Genomic DNA, 21124 nt, shown 5'->3' on the forward strand with positions numbered 1-21124 from the left:
CTTTCTCTGTTGCATCAAAGTGCAATTTCTCTGGTCCCCAAGAAAGCAGAGACCACAAGAGGCCACATGCTTTCCTTGCCTGCCAGGAAGGTTGCCTGCCCTGATGCTGGCCCGCTCTTCTTAATGGAACATGACACAAATCAAGAAGACACAAATAATGTACGTCGTACAAGGTAAGTCATTTTAGGTTAAGTACTTAAGACTGGTCTAATCAACCACCAGCTGGCTGAGAGACTGTGCTTCAACTCCAAGAGTCTGCCATCAACTGCTGAAAAGCAGTTGCCCATAACCTTCCTCCTTTCTCTGCACAACAGACAAATTTCTACATACTGCAGCCTGCATTGTCATTAGCATGTATTTAGCATGGTATTTCAACTGCAAACTCCTGTAGAGCATCATCCACAGTAATTCATTTTCAAACAGAGACTGCAGTGACTCAGACCTCCAAGTCAGCAAAGAAGCATCTGTTTGGTATGTTTACCCTTGAATGCGCCATACGGGTTGCTATACCATAGATGAGACTCCACACAAATTTAAAAAAAAAAAAAAAATAAATCAAATTTGTATGCTGGTTGACTCACTTCATGCTAAATTCAGCCATTTAAAATATTTTGTTGTCATTTAGTTGTTCAGAACGCTGTTATAATGGCAGCCAAGTCCCATGAAGAGGCCAAAGAGCAAGGTGAGCACCAAGCCCTGGGGCACAGTTATCACCCTGCTGAAGCATCAGGGAGAAAAACTGTCCCAGGTAAGCAAAGCCCACCAGACACTGACTCTAGCTTTCCAAAGCAAAGTCTAGTTTCTTGCCTAGTCTTGAGAGCAGAGACTCTAAGGACCCAATCACTTTCAGTTTTCCTTTTTTTCCCTGAAGCAACTCTCTACCTGAAGTCTTACAAGATTTCAAGTTGCATCTACTCACAGAAAAGGCCAATGCTTATTGCATAGAAAGTTAAACCTTGTTTTCTCTGAAGAAACTTAAAAATAATTCTCTTTCAACTTCTCAACCTGGAGGCAATCCATGGGGTACCTTGCTGCGCAAGAAGTTCAGCAAGGTAACTTGTTCCTTAAGCAAATGTGCCAACTGCTGGCAAATCAGTGTAGTAGGTACACCAGGAGGAGCAAAGCAGTAGATGAAGTTATGCATTTCTAAACAAAAAGTGCAACAAACTGGTTTCTAGGGACACAGCCAACCCCAGAAAAATGTTTAAGCAGATGAAGGCTGTGGGAAGTCTCCAAATGCTCATAATTCTGGCTGGCTCTAATCAATATTATCATGTCTCATTTCTGTAAACATTTGTTGTTATGTATTTTGTTCAAATGCAACCTTCTGTTCTCCTTTTAATTTCTCTCAAATTTCCAGTTTTGTTTACAGTGCTTTGATTAAGATGGTGCCATTGCTTACCCTATTTCAGAGGGGCAGAAGGTGGATGCAAAAATTTTTTCCCACTCTTTCTTCTAGACAAAAAGCTGAATATAAGGAAATCCCTTCTGAAAAATGCATTGCAGAAATGGATGGCAGAAAATGCAAGATTGGATTTTTTTTCTCTGTCTCCCTCCTGCAAGTGATTAGGAGTACCACATTTGCATATGGCTATATGGTTTGTAGCAATGCTATGCATTCGATCAGATTTTGAAAACTGTGCTGAATGGCTTATATAACACGTCCAGAAAACAGTAACATGATCAGCAAAAAAAGGAAAACATAACTCTGCCCTTCACCTTGCATACCAGGGCTTCAGAGTCAAGTATTAGGTGCTCTTCTCCATCTTCCCTAAGCTTTTCCTAAGAGACGTGTTTGGACCATATAATCTAGAACACCTCACAACCATAAGATACAATTTTCTAATGCACCCTGATAAACTGAAATCCATTTTTTGTTAATAGAAAAATAAACTTTCAAGTCAAGACCAGCAAATCTGAGTGAAGATAAAGGCATTTATTATCCCACATTTACAATAAAATTAATCAGAAGCATACTTGGGCTATAATAAATTGCTTCATAATAATCTGAATAACCAACACCTTGCTGGCCTATGAAGTTTTTCCCCAGGATACAAGGAAAAAGAGGAGCATGCCATAATTACACAGCTGTCCACAGTTTTTCTCTCTAGAGGGATTTTATAAGTGATTGACTAGAAAGAATATGAGTATTAGGAACAAAACGGATAATTGCTTAAGACATCATCTCCATCAGAACTGACTGTAAGATGCAAAAGGGCCTCCAGATATCAGGTTTTTATCTATGACTCTTGGACTATTTCTTCCCTTCAGAAAAAAACCCACATTGATTTTCCATCTGAGCTTTACTATCTTTCTCTGCATTGCCAATTAGAGAAGAGCAGATATTCTATTAGTAAAGTACACTAGTAAACCAGTATTCACACAGGAAAGCAGGTCCCGTTCCTTAGCTTAAATGACCTCTTTCCCTTGTAGATTCCTTAGACTATTCCAACTTTAACAATTAATAAAAATTAAGAGCAAACAATCCTGAATACCCGAAAAGAAATATTATGTTGCGTTGATGTCTTGACAATTTAGTATATGTTGATCCATGTCGTTCAACTATTTCTACAGTAGTATTCTACCACTGCCACACACACATGCTTTCCAGTGCTCGGCAAAAAATTCCAATAGTTTTTGCAATCAAATGGAAGACAAAGAGAGAAAACAACCACGAGAATTACTTATTTCACTGCAATATTGCCATAATCCAGAACACTATCATTTCTATTACTAAGACCTTCTCTCTGGTACTTTCTCATTTCACTTCTGTACTCCATGATCTTCAGCTGCATTGCCTTGTCTTTTGTGCCCAGCAGCTGGTCTTGTCCAGTCCTATACTCAAGGCATTACTACAATTGCCAAGAACTTTCTTCCCACAGCCCTTCATGGTTCAGCAATAACAAGCCATCTCTTTCCCATCCCAAAAACCTCTTTCATCTCCCCCCCCACCCCCGAAAGTTGTGCCCTCCAAGGTGAAAGGCTTAAAACGCAGCATCACTGAAGTTCAGTACAAGATTTGTTCCCGTCACTACATTTCAACATTAAATGAAGCTTGTGACCTTTCTAGTTGAGTCATTGCTCCTTCCATGTTCTGTCTCGCTCCAGGAATATCCTTCATTTTATGCATATGTTTGAGCGAGATCTTAAAAATAGAACTCATGTTTATTCATATGGACATTAGAGATTCTTAAGTACTTCTAAGATGCCCTCTGTCCAGCTTCATTGGCTTCCATAAAGGAGGGATTATACTCCTCCTCCTCCTATGTAGTAGTGTTACACAGTAGGCTATGAGAGGGAAAGGCTTTTCATTTTACTAAGACCAAACCCCTTTCAGGAAGGTACTCTGTAGACTGAAGAAAGAGATGAAGCTGTTTCTTTTGGACTTAAACAATCAAAGTTTAAGTAACCAAATTTAAAGTTGTAGAGATAAGGAGGTAAAAACAAGCATATGCTTTGAATTTAAAAAGTAAGAGACCAAAGAGTTACAATTTATAACCCATAACTTTGCTATTGAAAATATCCAATTTCTATTATTTTTCCCTCCAGAGGGAAAAAGCCTCAGAAAGAAATAAAAACTACCATCAATCGTCATGTTCTAAGCGGCTGAGGACAGCTTTTCTGGCCCTCCAGGCATCAGCTGAACATTGCACTGGTTAAAGCCCACAGAGGAACTTCATCCTTGTTTCTCAATCATTAGACAGATGGATATTTAAAAATCATGCATTTGTTTTATATGCCTCAGCGTGTAAATGACATTTACAATACAATAAATCCATCACTGATGGACATGCTTGATCAAGGGATGCAGGTTTCTGTGCAATATCTTGTCTGCCTCAATTTTTAAAGACACATACGTCAATCTCATTTCGTATTTCTTGCTATCAAGAAGCAAACTGCATGATTAGATTTTCATTTATCTTGAAATATTGTTACCATTCTCAAGCTTTACAACAGCCTATTTCTCTGTTTTTTTTTAAATTGCATTTCACAATTTGATCAACCCTAATGTGTTGAAAGCTTTTTCAAAGAAACAGCCAGCTGAAGCCAAAAGCTGCATTGTATGAAACTTACATATACAGTCTAAAACCCGTTTCTGACAGTTTCATCTGAACTCCCAAAAGATTTCAGAAATTCAGAGTACTTACATAGTTACCTTGTGTACTGCTTGACTAGACAAATGAGTGGAAATCACTTGTTATGATCAATTGTGTTCTCCGTCTCATCTTTCCTTGACCCTTCATTCCTGCATCTTTTCTGTGTAGGATATTAAAGAGAATCTGTGTGGGATTTGCCAATAAATCAGTTATATTCTACTGAATTGTTGAGGTAAGGTAAGTTCTTGTCTGTCCTAAATACTTAAAAAAAAAGAAATCAACACAATACATGCATTTGAAGTATAAGATGGAAAAAAGATCTGCAACAATACTAAACTGGTAAGACCCAATTTATTGAACAGGTAAATCAATATTGGGAAATTGACTACTCTTTCTGTGACAAATACAGCTACTGACATGTTTTGCTGGGAAGTAAACACGATGAATATCAAAACCTATTTCATAGCTTTGCTTTAGAAGCCACATCACATGTGAGCACGCCCAGGTTCTTTGCATCTTTTAGATAGCCAGCAAGAATACTATAATATAATCCGCAAACTTCTTCAAATGGACTCCATTGAACCTGTCTGCTTTCCACTATGCTTCCGGCCTTGCACTTAGCTCTGCACTCTCCATGCAATATCTTATTTCAACTATAGAAGTCGCCACGCTCACATTGAGACCACAAGACCTAGCAGAGAAGCAGACATGCTGCACCTGGACTTCAAGAACCGGACTGCCTTGACATTTACTTTGTTAGTGCAGATGATCCACGGTGGTGCCAGCAATCTAAGCTCGAAGCTGCCCAAGACTAACGTTCAAAACATTACTCTCAAAGCTGACTTTGGGAACCGATCTCCTACACTGCTTTCTCTAAACATGGCACCAAGGATCAGCCTCTAGCCCTGAACATCTTCCAAGGGACCTGCCTACACCTGTCAGATCCTGAAGAGAGTTTTCAGGGGACCTTTGTGTTTCCAGCTCAGGTACACTCTGGCTGGCATTTCTGACCACGTGCCTGGAGAAGATGCAAGTGAACACCATCCTCCCATGTGCGCCGATTCCTTTGCAATTGCATTGTAGCATTCTACCGTTTAAATTATTTTGCGCACAGCACACACAAAGATGCACGAGGATCCTTCTTGCTTGCAACAAATGGAAGTCGGCGTTCTCAGCACTGGGTCTAACCGCAGGATACCCCCACCATCCAAACAGCATAAGCAAGAGGCAGTTGTCTGAAGCACTAATCCTTTTAACAAATGTTCACTCCTTGTAAACATTTTTGTTATGAAATCAGAAGTCTTGGCAATTCAGACTCTCCATGTAAATAACCAGAATGGAATTTTGGTTAAAAATTGATCTCAAAACGACAGCAAGCCTTTCCTCAGGTTATACTCGCTCCAGTAACGCTGCTCCCAGCTAGAGCGATTTCCACAAGTACGAAGCATGCATGCCCCGGTAGGCTTCGAATGGAGCTGCTAATAACTGCATTTATGAAAACTGTGCCCTTCGCTTACTGCATTTAACACAGAAAAGATATTAGCGAAGCATACTTATGATCTATCCAGTTCATTAAATGGGTGTTTAAATCAGAACACAATTCGCTGAATCAAGACCTTTACATGCTAGCCTTGCACTTTAACTTCTAACAAAGACAACTTTGTTAAAGCCTGTCAGGAAAGCAATTTCAAAAGCCCTCTGCAGTCCCTGAGAAAGAGTCTGTTGTCTCTAACAGGGCAAAATCTGGCCAGCAGCTGGCGAAGGAAGAGTCAGTAAGGCCGTTCATACTTATGCCTAGCTGGGGAGAAACAGTGCCTCCCAAAAGGAAGAACTGCAAAAGAAGAAAGATGTCAGTATTTCGATCTTCTATATGAAAGAGAAGCTATATGCATGAGCCATCAAATACCAGAGAAGGATGAACTGACAGATGTACCAGTATAGGACAGTAAACAATATAGACTTGTTTACTGTACATCAGAACAGAATCAGCAAAACAAACCCAAAAATCCACAAGGAAGACATAAATACAAAAGAAATAAAATCCACTGTGTTTTGCTACCTTTCAATAATGTACAAAACTATTATAGTGAAAATGGTAAGGAAAAGCGATATAGAAGAGCCTTTTCTGTAAGACACAATGCATTCACATGGTTGTCAACCAAACCAATATTTTTGCTGTCATCAATCAGTCGCCTTTTGGGATGAGGTGCTTTCTTTTTTAGAAGTGACAACAGCACAACATAAAAGGTATATGCTCTCTTTAAAACTGTCATATGCGAGTTACCCAAATCAACATTTTCTCAATATACTACTTTATCAAATGATGTAGATTTGGACAAATCTTCTAAGTGAAGATAGAGAAAACCAGACCGAGCCACTATCCCACTAAACAGTTCCAGTAAACTAAACAAACGAAGAATCCCCAACACACAAAACCAATCAGAAAACCCACTTTTTTTTTTTCTTAAATTACAGTTAAACAGTTCCATAGTTTTAAGTGTCATGGCAAACTAAAAGTATCAGGGACAGCAATGAAGAGGTGTCAATGTGTTCTTTGGTGAAATTGATGGAAAATTTCAACTGGATATAAAAAAACTTGCACCGTGAGAACACCCAAGCAGTAGGACAAGTTAGGCAGAGAGGTTGTACCATCCCCCTCCTTGGAGGTTTTCAAGGTCCAACTGGACAAAGCCCCGATCAGCCCATCTGACCCCACACTTGACCCTGCTTTGAACAGGAGGTTGGACTAGGGATCTCCTCAGGTCCCTTCCAGCTTGAATTATCCTATGATCCTATACAAAAAATTTGGATAGCCTTTCTGACTTCATTAAAGCTGGAATTTTTCACTTTGCATTTAACTCAGTCCAATTTAAAATATGAAACCTTAAAAACAAGCTGCTATTCAGCTTTCCATTTTTAATAATTTCAACAGAACACGAATAGCACAAGCTCTGTGCATCTCTTTACAAAAGAGCAGCTGAAAGCCACAAGCAATAAAAGCCACTTCAGACATAATATTTTACCTGGAAACAACATATTTTCCTTTTGTTTAGCATGGCATTTCCAGTTCAGTAATTCTTGACAGTATGACACAATTGTAGATTTGTCAAGAAAGTCAGATTTATATAAGATGTGGCAAAAAAAAATAATCACTTGCCTACTCTTCCTGCTGGGTAAAGGGACTCAAGTCTGACTTCCCTGTTTTATTTAAAAAGCCAAGTTTGGAAGACTTCTGAATGTCAATACTATGATGCATTACATTGACATTTATCTTCCCAAGATTGCAGATATACAGTAAAACCCAAAGGTGATATTTTTCATCTCTGCTGCAAGGTGAACTGTGGAATACCAGCAATACGAATTACAAGATGCACCAAGCTCTTGCAGAAAATTAATGAAAACTGTATTTTTTTAGCTGATGCAGACAAGCTGCCTTTACATTTTTGTTTTTGCTGATTTGTTGTGGATTTAAACCTCCATCTGATAGGTGCTGGATTTTTCAAGCTGATGTTCCAGAGCAGGATGGATACATTTCTACAACCAGTTTACTTCTCTGCTACACATTTTTGTCGTGCATGTGTGCCAACACAAGCACTTTTACACCTGCACACTGAGCTGGATTAAGGACACCTAGAAGCCAGCTGTGCGGGCAAGCCAAACAAATTTGGCAACCGTAAGCAAGGTGAACACCAGCGCTGAGCCAGTTCAAAACAGGAGTGTGAAAAAAAGCTGCTGGAAGCAAGGGGTAGCTGAAAAACAGAGGAGAGTGCCCTAGCAGCAAAACGCGCAGAACACAGCTGCCTCCCCAGGCTGCTTAAAACCATTACTTGTGCACAGGCATACAGAGGAGGGACAAGGGCCGCGCAGCCCTGCTCTGCCCGAGTGATTTCCAGCCATCCTCAAAGCCCTCCTCGGGACCTCTGCGGGGAGAACAAGTACCTGCAGGCTGGCAGGAGAGCAGCTGCCCAGCTCAAGAGAGGGTTTGTTTCTTTTGTACCTTTAAAACAAAAGAAAAAAAACAACAAAAAAACCCCACCAGAATGCGTCTCTCTTAAGCCTTTCTTCTCCCTTGGAGGAGACCCACTTGCTGGGCTGAGGAAGCAGAGCAGTAAAGGCAGCACACTTAGGTCCCTCCTGAATTTAGGGCCAGACACTCATGGTGCACTAAAAGCACCAGAAAAAAGTACGCAGGCTTGCTCAGTCGTGTGGTTTTCTGAGTCACCACACCCAGACCCCACCTCAGTCACAGAAGCAAGAAATAATTCAAGCATTCCTATGCAGGGAAAGCCCGTAACAGCAAAACAGACTTTGTTTTGGGTGGTCTGGGCAGTGGCTGCTGTTCCCCATTCCAGGACACCCTGGAGTGCTCTTCCAGTGTTTTCCATGGTAAATGGTAACGCAGGAACGCTGTTATGCTCTAAACAAAATGACATTTCTGTTAAATATTCTTAGCAGTTAAAATATTCTTATTCTTCTCCCTTTATTTGTCTAAACCAAAATAGAGCTACAAGAAAAAAGAGATTATTTTCCTCTTACTACAGATTAAGGAGATCGCCGCATGCTCAAATTCTGGGAGGAGAGGGAAGATGTGCATAAACAGTGGTTGCCCTGCACTAGGTGAGGGCACTTCTCCCTTTTCAGGAAAGCTCCAAGCATCAATAGAGTTCTCATTAAAAACATATCAAAATGATTTGAACGTGTATATCTAGATCTCCAGTACTACCCTTTCCTTACAAAATGCACCCAAATGCCACACAGAACTCCCTTCCACATAAGACAAAGAATTAAGCAAAATTAGCATGTATTTTCTCAGTCTTGTATCCAATCTTTTATGCCACTACAGCTAGATAAGAAAAGGTATGAGGGAATGAGCCAGTCTAGTGCCAGTGACAGACAAAATAAACCAAAATAAGTAAAGAAACCGAAGCTTTAAAAGCAAAAATGTATGAAGGGAAAGGAACATCACAGAGGTTAACATGCATTGGGATAAAATCAGCACTGGCTACAAAACATCACAGTTGCCATAACTGGTCTTCTCCATACCATTTAAAGTTTCTTTGAGCCCTACAGCTGATACAATATAAAAAAGTTAAGCAACATTAAGGTCTGACAAAATGAACAAATGCATGCCAAGGAGCAAATGGACTTCCTACAGGAAAGTTGTGGGGTTTTTGGTGTTAGACTATGAATAGATCTCCTAAATATACACTGCTGGAAGGTTGCCATTTGTAAAGCCCAAGTGACTTACAGAAAGTCAGCTACATACAATACATACAGGAATATTTAATGGGTTCCGCTATAAGACACTGATTCTGTATCCGAAACCTTAACTTCCTCATCAGTAAAACTGGGCTTAAAAATAAATGCCTATGCATTTTAGTAAATATGTAAAAAGTATTTTGCTCTGGACTTGGGAAATCTCAGGTCTGAGAATGAAAAAAGGAAGGCGATAAAATACAATTCTTTCTGATACTCTAAAGCATTCTCACCAATGAACATTTTAAGGCATCAGAGTCAAGATTATTCAGTTAAGCTGTTAAAATATATTTTTAAAGCATCAACCTAAAAAGTATAATGAATTCTGCTTGCAACATCATGCCTTTGGTAACATTAAGTAGTACATCGTGGTTGTTAGATAAACCAAGTTAACAGATAAAAGTTCTGTCTGTTTCTTAGAAATTAACAGCTGTGAACAATTCCTGAAAATTAGGATTGCTGGGATTAAACTGCAAACTGTATTTTGACAAGTTATCAGTACAGACTAAATTCTTGCAAATATCGTGCAAGATAAAAGCTGTTCAAAAACCTGTTCAAGCCACTTCTCCTTTGCAGCAACGCTAACTGGCCAAGTCTATCAGTGAAAACTTTGGTGCTCAGCGTTTAAGGCTGTAAAGACTTTTAATCGTGGACATGAATTGTAGAGTTTAAAATGAAACAGGTTTTTTTTTCCATAAAGACCTCAGCATTTTATATCCTGTGACAAACCTGTTAGAAGATATATTGCCCAAGCTATTACAGAGGATAAAGTCAAGAGAAGTGGTCTGATCATTTCTCTTCCTTCCTTACTTCCAGATATCCATATCATTTAACATTCTACTGCAGTGCAAGAAAACTCTTAACTTGTTGAAAAATGGGTCATGAGAATAAGCCTAATTAAATCCCCAAATTCCTACAAAGAAAAAAAAATACAGAAAAAAATTGACCAGGAAAAAAAAAAAAGAAAGAAATTGAGGTATTCATCCTTCAGCTGAGAATGAGATTGGAACAAGAACCTGGAACAACAGAAGATCAATGCACGTCATTACACTAACACAGACTTGTGCTGGCTGCAGTCAGTGAGCACCACCGAGCCTCCTCCTAAGGATCCAATCATACCTTTGTCACCTGATGCAAAGATACAGGACTGTTTAAAAAAGTTAATTTTTAAAAGAAAAAGATTGTTTCTATATGTTAAGATCTGAAAATCAGCGTCTCGCACGCCTTACTGTAAGCCAAGCATCCTCCCTGTTCTCAGCTTAACAGCAAAAAGGTAACTAGGTGCCTCTGATTACCTGCAGTCCCTGTGCGCATTTCACCACACGCATATATTCAAGTCAGCTTGGGTTTAGAAATTATGCCCTCCTGGGAAATATTGCCAAAACAAACACCTCCCAAAGAGGCACGAGGCATCTCCCACATCTCTCAACCACAAGATCTAGGCATATGGGAGTCAGAGAAAGGGGACGTAGGACAGATGAAGCGTGCTCAAGGACAGCAGATTTCAAAGAATTCTAATTATTTTTAAAGTAGGCCAACCCCCAGGACATATCCATTTCATCCAGAAAAATTAATCCAGCCTGCTTCCTGACATCCTCTTTTCCCAAGGCCCCTCAGGCATACACAAAGATTAAAGGCTACATGAACTATCCTGGCAGTCTGCTCCCTTTTATCACAACAGCTTGACAACTCCCCTGTCATCACCAGCCTTGGTAGAAGATAATAACGGGAGCAAAACTTAGTAACTCCCCGAGAGGTGACTGACATGACTATTCACAGAAAAGGCAAGTCTGCTCTCTAATACACAACTCTGTATCTTACAGAGACTCCCCATCTTTTGTTTCTCTACATTAAATAACGGTGATGGTATCGACACTTTGGATTCCTACTCACTGCTCCGTATGCGAGCAGCCAAGGGTCTCATCACACATTGCCAAAGCTGGGCCAGAGTAACCATTTGCCCCAGGTTTGACATCGAAGTCTTCTCCCAGTCTTGATTCCAGCGCCACGGATAGCTGCACTTCTTGAGGATGTTTTTTCTGATGGTGACCCTGAAGGAGGAGCTCACGCCTGGACCTGCTCAAAGAGCTTCACGGCCTCACTACCAACTCAACACTTCTTGGCCTTCCTTAGCCCAGCCTTTCTTGTACTGTTTACATAACTAAAAAAATAAGCAAGTCCTCAAGAAAAATATTTCAGATTGGTATTGGACAACACAGAGAGAGACAGAAGACACAAGGAATCTTCAACTCTTAGACACCGAGATCACACAAATGCACCCCAGAAACTAATCTGGAGTCTTACTTCAGACACCCAGGGCTGGAATACCTCCACAGAGAGTACTCAAGACCACTTTACTCACTCAGTAAATCTCATGCTGTAGGAGTATCTTACATTAAGAGCTGCTGGCTAAGAACTCTCCGATCAGAGGCAGGTGATACGCTTATAGACAATCACTAAAAGGTCATATTCCATCAAAAGAAGCAAACAAAAAAACCCACCTCCCACCCTTGTCCACCTCTACAGATTACTGAGATATTGTTTTTAAGCTAATCACTAGTGAAGGTCTCAGTTCTGTGCAGGAAAAAGGTATTTCATAGAGGGGAGGGAAATAAGGGTGGAAAACGTGGAAGAGGTGAGAAAGAACCAACATATTTCATAGCTGCTGTTTAAAGCTTCTCAGAGGCTTTGGCATGTTAGAATAACACTGTGGGAGATGGATTAGCAGAGCCAGAGCAGGTGAAGCAGTCTAAGGTGCATGATAAATGCACCATTGACACGTGCGTGGCTTATAAAAGACATATATTACAAGCCTGGAAGAGCTGACTTCAAGGCCTCATTTAAGTGAGAGTGTAGCAAATCTTGTTTCAAGACTAAAGCACACAGAGAACAATTTCTTTTCTCTGAAGAACACGTTATCTCAATATTGTCTTTCTTGGTCTTCCTTCCTCAATAGGAAGAATAGAAAACTCATCACATTACCATCCCAGATGCTTTTAAGAGGTAGCTTGGTTACTTTTTTTTGGTTTTGCTTCAAAATGTTATTACAGATAAGGTATTATCTACAGCCAACTTAAAACAATAAATACCTCTTTCTTCAACATATCTAGAATTCTTATTAACTAGCTCAAAACAAAGACATTGCTTCGATATCTCAGATCCATAAAGGCAGGAATTGAGAAATAAAATGGGGTGCCGCTATGCTTCAGCCCTATTGAAATGCTATTCCTTGCTTATTTTAGTCATCCTTAAAAGGGAAATGTTTTACTACAGGTTAAAACCAAAGCAAATTTTAATCCCCAAGTTGTGATAAAAATGTTCAAATATGAAGAAAACCCCCTATATTCAATTTCATTTAAAAAAATCTTGTATTTTTTCTAAAGCACGCTATTTAACATAATACTTTCTGCCTTATTAAAAAAATCAACTGTATTCACTCAACTCAGAACAGTTCTTGCTGAGCCATTTTCATTGCCAATTTTTTAAAAGACAACAAAATAAGTAAGAAACTTTGTAGGCTGAGCACCATCTGCTTATGCTTTAATTTCATTAACAGTTATAGTTTGAGACCTTCAACTGTAAAGAAGGTTTTCCAAATGTAAACCGGTATACTGTTTTTACCTTATACCTTCCTACAATTCCTTCCTGCTGCTGAGGAGTTTACTGCACATCAGTGCCGGCTGCTGCTATTTGCAACTGAACGTTCCACAAGGAAATCAAAGCAAAAATAAGTTGTAGCTTAGGAGAGCCAGAGCAATACTAAAAAACATGACTGGAGTCAGCAATTAGAATGAAGGATTCAAGAAGACATGGTAAGAGAGAGAGATTTAAAAGAAATACAGACCACCATAGAACAGCAAACAATTAGTTTATTACAACAGAGAGGAAAAAGAAAAAGTCAATTTGTTCTGCGAGGCGCAAGAAAACATGCTTATTCATGGAGAAGCACGCTTAATTCCTGCTTAATACAATCCTTTTCTAAGCATAATCTCTTCATTACAAAAAGTAGCCATTTTTGTTTTAGGAATATGCATGTACGTAACCCAATAAGAATAATATTTTTATTTCCTCATGGGAAGTCAATGGGTTTTCAGAAGACAGGAATTGTGTGCTATAAAATGCAACCCTAGGAAAGCACCAACCTATTTAAAAAACAGCTCGCACTAAGCAAAGAATTTGTTTTTTTCAAATTTCAGACCTACCAATTCAAATGATATTCCAATGAGCAAGCAAACATTTCCAAACTGTTCGGTCCCAAGCAGGGGGAACACAGTAAGGACGTTTATTTGAAAAACAAAGGCAGAATACAAGCATTAGCCTTCTCCTCTATATCTTTTTACAATTATTAACAACAAATCACCCCTTTTCCACAAAAGCACATACTTTCCCAGCAAGCTCCTTCAAGGAGGAGGCTACAATTAAACTGATAAATCCCAATCTAGAAATCTGCTATAAAGCACAACCATAACCTTTGGTTTAAGTTTACAGAAATCTACCAAGTTTAATTTTTTTTTCCCCCTGAAAGCTGTATTAGGTGAATGGCCAGAATACCCCCAAATCCAAGCCTAAACAGTATCACAGGTTGCAAAGACATGCACGCTGCTGGCTGCTTATTGCTCGCCTTTGTTGGGCTGTTCTGGCGACATCTTCCTTACCGAACGTGTTACCTTGGCATTCCTCTTATTCATGGGGGGGGAACCTCACTCACCAAAACAGCGCCTAAGTCTAGGGCACTGTGGGGTGGAGGTGGACTGCTAAAGGCATATTCAAGCAAGACAAATTCCCTTTAATTCACAAAAAGATTAAAGAAAACTGACGGGGGAGGCAGCCTTTTAAGCTGCATGTTGCTATTTTTAAACTAATCGTTCACAGTAGACGTTTGTTTTCCATACTTACGGAGGAAATCTAGTAATTAAATGTAACTGTTACCAGACTTGGAATCCTTCTCTCAGATTATATGGCCTAGTTTCTGTAAAAAGCACCCCCCCCGCCCCCCCTAAGGTAGAAGTCAAACCTATTAATGTAACAGCTTATCCTGCCCTATTTCTACTTGGCAGTCTCCCATAATGCTGATTTAATATCTTGACAAAAATAGGACAAAGATACTGTCATTTTTCATTAGGGAACATCAGCTCAATACAAGCAATTTTAACTCTGCTCAGTTTGGGTTAGGGAAGGTGCACGCTGCTCGGCCACGTGGCAAAAAAACCCACATATATACTTCTGGATATGACATGCCTTCTCTCAAGGCTGGCATCCTGATGACCCATTGGGCCTTTTCCGATAACTAAATTTACCAGCACCAGAATTTCTACTACTTCAGCTTTGCCATCATCTCTTAATTCACAGCCTTTAAAATAAACAGTTAACTATTACCTCGATTTTTATTTAAAAAAGGACTTTATTACAGGCCATTTTTAATGCCCCATTGTTTGGCCACTAATTAGTGCAGCACAAATTACCACTTCTCTTTTTTTTTTTTTTTTTTTTTTTTTTTTAAACAAATGACAACCTACCCAACCCACTGTATTGATCCTTCCTGATTTCTGTTGTGCTACTCACGGTTTCTCCATTAGGTACTGCAACAGGGGAATCATTTTACCTGTACAGTTCCCTAAATGGACACAATTACTAAGTTTTTTTTGCTGCATAATCTCACCTAAGAGAGCAGAGACACCTTTCATCCTATGCTAGGGATCCTGCCAAAGGTTTCCTTGTTCCTGCTCCCTTAATTCTCAAGGGATTCTTAAAAAGCCTTAAGATCTTTGATTTTTCAGGTGTTACCACAAATGCTAACACTTGGGGCTAGAATAGAGCAAAGGGAAACCTGTCACATACATATAAAATGGTGTGAAACTGCTCTTTCTAGAGTAGACATTTACATAATTAATAGCTTTGAGATAACAATGAGTTACTTGCCTAACTTATTACAAGGGATCTTAATGACAAAAGAGTTAAAGAAAGTTTCAATACAATCTATGTATGTATACATAAATTGTAGGAATTACGTAGGTTTGGGCTTCCCCCCCCCCCCCCCCCCATTTCTTCACATTATTCAGGAAGCCACTTTGTGGTCATTTATTCTGCAACATAACTGTAAGCATTTGTCAAAAGATTTCACTTTTAATATGACAGGGATCGGGGTTCTTACACTCTCCCAAGGGTGACAGATTTTTACAAGCTTTTTCAAAGCCAATTTAGATGAAAGCATACATTAAAAAAAAATAGCATTTAATATCTCAAAACATTTTGCCTATTACTGTTGCTAGCAACACTAAAGATTACTGTAATAAACAGAGGGGGAAAAAGAAAGTGATGCTTACTTCCAAGAACAGCAATACTTTGGCTATAGCAAGTTCACTGCTGCCCTGTGCACAGATTTCAAACAAAACTTGTTGAACATGAAAAATCTGTCAAGGTGCTCATTTCTGCTGAGTGTCACACAAGAAGTAGTGACTTATTACGGCTTTGATTGTAGAAGGCAGCGTGCCTGTGCCTAGCCCTGCACCTGTAGGGAGCTTTTCACACCCAGATGATGAATGATTTCATTGAGCTTTCAGATAATGCCGGAGTGGCAGAACTGACTTGGCACTCCCAGTGTTAGGTCTCACCCAATTATAGAAAGGCAAACCAGTAAAAAAAAAAAGTCACCGACGTATAGATAACTATACAAAGCAACCGGAGAGAGAGAGATATTATTTTGTTATTTGATCACCTGTCTACCACAATGCATCACATTTTCACCAAACTCGGACAACTAGAATCCCTTCACTACTTGAACACCACTCTCCCTGTTACATCAGATTTATCATCATAGTCCAATTCCTGCCTTTCCTCCAGTAACGATATCAAGTTCAAATTCTTGCATCTTGGTTTCTCTCCTAAGCACATTTGCTGTTACTCCTTAAGGGAAAGCGGAGAATTTCTGCTGGGACTTCCACCGCAAAGAATCTAATTTAAACCACAGTAACACTTCAAGTTCAGTCTGCAGCTTGTCATTAAGTTCTCAGTGACAATCCAGCCAAGGCATACAGGATATTAGCGGTCCTTAAAGTGGGGAAGAAGGGGTGTCACCAGAAAGCTCAGAAAATGTCCATTCAGCTTTTGTTTCTTTTTTTTTTTTTTTTCCCCTAACTCCTCCGCCTCCACATCATAAATTCTCCACCTTCTAGCGGCCACGTGGGAATTGTAACGTTTCGACTTGGTGCTTGGCGAGGGCCCGCAGCCCCGGCTGCAAGCCCATCATCTGGTTTCCTGAACCAGAGGGACGTGCCAGAATCACCACCTGCACCAGGGCCCTCGGCAGAGCCTCCCTTCCCGATCCGAGGGCAACCGTTCTTCCCTCGCTACGGCATGGCTGCCATGACATCTGGCAGCAAGGACGGCTAACTCTCCTGGCAGGGGAATGTGGGTATAAATGTCTAAGGGTGGGAGACTGTGACCTCAAAAGCTCCTGTTAAATTTTATAGAGCACCGAGAACACACCTGGTGTAGGAGATGTGCATGCTTTTAGGGGTGGGTAGGAGGAAGGGGACAGTTGTCCAATTACTTATACATACAAAAAACCCCCTGGGAACCCAGTCCAGAAAGTCTGAGAATTGTTGATAAACAAACACTCCCTAAACAAAAGCCTATTAAGAACACATCGCTTACGCAGAAAATTAAACGCCTTCAATATGTGGCAAAGGAAAGCAACAGCAGCCCACCAGTGGCTCAGGTGCGGTGGCTATGGGCTAGCTAAAGTTGGGAAATACCACCAGTACTGTAATGCTTCAAATCTGAAGCACTAGGTTCCCAGATACGAGGCCAGACAGCCCGTGCCGAGATTTCAGGAAGCTCTCCTCGCTGCACACAAGAAGAGGGCAGAACAGGGAATTTATTTTACGGGTTTTGCAATCTCACCACCACATTTCTGACCTGTGCAAGGTCAGCCACACACTTCCAGCAAATCTTTTACTACCTTCCTAGGCTCTGGAAGGGGATTAGTAACATGCTGGACACTCTTTCTTACTGTCCTTCATATGGACAAACAAATAGGGTCATTTCTATCAGCTTCTTGGAGTGCTCCAGTGAAGATTAGAGAAAGTATGACACCACTAATCACACTAGTACCACATAGACTATAGGCATGCAAAGTTGTACTTTGAGCTTTGCCTCAGGTAGGCTAAACAGATTGTTCAAAAAAACGAAACAAAACAAAACCAAAAAACCCCCAAACAACAAAACCCCCAACCCCAAGTATACATAACTTTTAAAGCCTCTGAATACTACTTCGGTCAATTTAACACTTTGTAATCGGTCAGATCTGGAGAGTTAAAGTTGATCTATACTACATTTACTCCTCCAAATACACTGTTTTCAACTTTTCAGTAATGAATCTTTCTTTACCGTTTTAGTCCATTGGTTCTGCCTGCTGTACTACCCACTCCTTGATGACACCAGCTTTTAAGGCTGTACCTCTGAGGCTGATCATTAGTGACACATCTTGCTGGATACCAACGAGTACTACAGCTGGGATCCCTACAGCAATCCTCCCATCATAAGCAGCCTCAATCATTTCCTGCTAGCTCCAAAACCGTTCTCCCTTGATCCAGAAGAGCAGAAGGTATCGGAAAATATCCAGAAGACCCCACAACAGGCACAGAATAATTGGATCAATGATTCTACCTCATCTTTTCTCACAGCCATAAACAAGAGTGTCCCTGCCTGAATCTTCAGTACCCTTCTAATCCTTACTATCAGATAGCAGGCGTCCGTCCTTACACAAAACCAGATATGCTTTTAAAGACTCTTGAGGATAGACCTTAATATATTTTCGTTGTTTCTATTCAGTTTAGATTGGAAACTAAAAGCTCTTTAGGATAAGGACGATTTTATTCTGTTTGGATATTTCTGATAATACAGATAAATAAATACTTAACCTCTCCCTCCGAATCCTACAAACACTCTTTCCTCAAATGGTATCTTGCAGAAACCACAGGCAGATTACCTGAGGAAGGGCTTTGTCTCCCCAACTTCTGAATATGCTTTCAACAGCAGTGAATATATACGTCTGTGGTAATCTTCTATGAGAAAAAAAGGTCTTATCTCCAATTGTCTATTGCTGCTATTACCTCTCTGTCCTCTCATTCTCTTCCTAAACAGCCACTTCTCCGCTTTCATTTCTTTGAAAACTCTCTGTACATTAATCATCTTGCCTCTCCTGAAATCTTTTAAGATCTTCTGGAATCTTTTAAGATCAGCAGAAAAAACATAACACAATATTTGAAGGGAGAATATACTTTTTTTTTTTAAGGTACATAGTTATAACACTACTACAAGATCTTCAGTATTACTGTCTATCCCATTCTTGTCTGCTGCTGTAAGCAGGAAAAGATTCAAGGTTATAAACATAAAAAGAACAACACAGCAGAACTTTTCATCTTTGCTTCTTTAATGCCTCCGTGTTATTAAAAAGTGCTCAGGGTTACGGTGCAGAGAGGGAAAGGGTACTGCCTGAGGTTAGCTATAAAAAGCTGAACTCTGTTGTAGGCTGGTACTGTCTGAAAAGGAATTTTACATTTGTTGGCTAGAGCTTTCAGCACAAGCAAAGGGAGGAGGGTGCTGTACAGGAACAAGAAGAATTATTCTGTTATCTTTAGCTTAACAAACTTTCCGGCAGCTAACAACAGAGCAAACATACACATTTGTACAACTGAACAAAGTGCGCACCAGCGCATTTCAGAGAAGCGGTTACGATTAAACTCCTAGTTCCAACACGCCGAAACTGCACCAACGCACAGCCTGTCTCCCAGTGTGGCGGGGGGGGTGGCAGGGAGCACACCCCGAGACACGAGCCCACCTCACGGGGTCAGCGTTGCCTCGCCCAGAGGGATGCAGGATATGCAGGCCCTCACCTTCCAGACGTATTCCTGGGCTCTGCCAGCTCCCCAGAAATATGCTGGAGCACTGCTCGTAGCAAGCCCGCTCGCTACTGTTTAACTAGCATTCAGCACCTGAGCAGCTTCTGAGGAGGAAAGCAGTCCAAACCAAAACATCAGTTTAGTATCAACAATACCATTTCCCAGAAAATGATGAAGAAGCATGTGTTACCCACTCTCACATATATCACAACGATACGTAAACAGCTGATCTAGCTAATGAACCAGATATTCTGTTTAGATTTCATCTCTGACAGTGTTTACTTTATATAATTATATTTGTTCCCAACAAAGACTGAATTATTTCCTGAGGTGGCTGTCGTGGATATTTCCTCCTCCAGTCAAGGCAGGGGTAATCAAGACAGAATGCTCCTTTATTGGGGGCTGGGCTGTAAAAACTCTTCCAACTCCTTTACTGCCACGCGCACCAGCTAGAAACCAAGTCCGCATCAGACGTCGCACGCGAACGGAGGCGGATACAAGGGTTCAGCTCAAGTCTCCGAGTGAAAGCCTGCAGGCTTGTGAGAAAGGACAGCATGATTCATTACAGCACCTGCATAAATTGGTACAGCATGCACACTGTAGGGCTGCGATATTTCAGCTGTCACCCTAGAATAATCATCTGAAGATGGTCACTGCCCTACACATCAACACAACCGTAACTATATATTTTTTTTTCAGAGGATGGCACTTTACAGGTCTGTTACACCTTCCTAAGCAGGAGAAGTAATTCCACTGGTTTTGACAGAAAATGTTTATTGCCTGACATTTTCTTGGGAAGTATGCAAATAAAATTCCTAAAGATTTTTCTGTACACAGAAAAGCCCATGTTGTATCTAGAAGAACAGATTACAGGAACTTCTCTGCTTAATAAACTGTGTATCTCCAAAAGCACCGCTATGGCCTATTATCTCAGCAGTAACTGCCAAGATACAGCAAACTGTAACAGCTTCAGAAGACGAAGCATCTGCTGAAGGAGTCCAAAGTCATTTCCAGTTTTCAAAAGCAAGAATTCTGTCAGCTCGCTTGCCTTCCACAATTATTCAAAGCAGCCTGCTAGAGAGGACCAAGATCATTAGTGAACACATCATAAAAGATCACTTTTTAAAATAATCACTGTAAAATTTTATGACTTTACCAAGATTAAAACAACCCTGGCTAATCTTACTTCAAGCAGATGCCCTTAAGTCCCATTACGTTCCACAGCTCTAAAACATCTGGAGAAAATGGAAAAAGCACTTTGACTCCTTCTGCGACCCCGGTGTCGAAGAGACAGCTTATTCTCACCTGATGTAACCAATACAAGGCCACAGCAGGGCTCACTCCCCAAATCTGCTTGCCTGATCTCCCGAAGCATCTCTAGAGGTTACCGTCCCTTCCCGCCGAGGCGCTGCCCGCCTCACCCCACCATTTCGGGGTGGGAGATCTGCGCCGCCTGCGCGATCAGTCCAACGCTTTTTGGCTTTCTGCGCGCTGTTCTTAAAATTACCTGACCTGCTGCTTCTCCTTGGCAAAACCTGCCCTTTGGCTGGTAAAAGGCCAGGAAGCTGATGCGTGGCGGCGGGGCGAGCGGGAGAGGGGAACACCTGCGCCCAGGCGCTGGGGCAGACCTTTGCAGGACACGTACGCAGCTGCCGCCAGCGCGGTTGTTTCAGGGGTGGAGGAGCCCCCGACGGGGGCACGGACCCACGCGGTTCGCGTGCCCGGGGCACCGCCGGCGGGGAGGTCCCAGGGTCGGGCCCCGCCGGGGCACTGCCCGCACCACTGCGCCGGCGGCGGACACCGGCGGCGCGCTGCCGGCCCCGGCCCCGGCGGGAGGGGGCTGCGGCGGCCCCGGGCGGGGCGGGGAGG

At 41.1% G+C, this 21124-nt stretch overlaps 1 protein-coding gene across 4 annotated transcripts in view; it reads right to left on the reverse strand.

The window, feature by feature from the left end:
- The window catches only part of GALNT7 (polypeptide N-acetylgalactosaminyltransferase 7), a 74934-nt gene that overhangs the window by 52760 nt on the left and 1050 nt on the right, over positions 1 to 21124 (reverse strand). The gene's annotated exons all lie outside the window — the stretch shown is intronic.

The sequence above is a fragment of the Nipponia nippon genome, unplaced genomic scaffold, assembly GCF_047370975.1.
Source record: "Nipponia nippon isolate SJK-2023a ecotype South Korea unplaced genomic scaffold, ASM4737097v1 scaffold_6, whole genome shotgun sequence".
NCBI lineage: Eukaryota > Metazoa > Chordata > Aves > Pelecaniformes > Threskiornithidae > Nipponia > Nipponia nippon.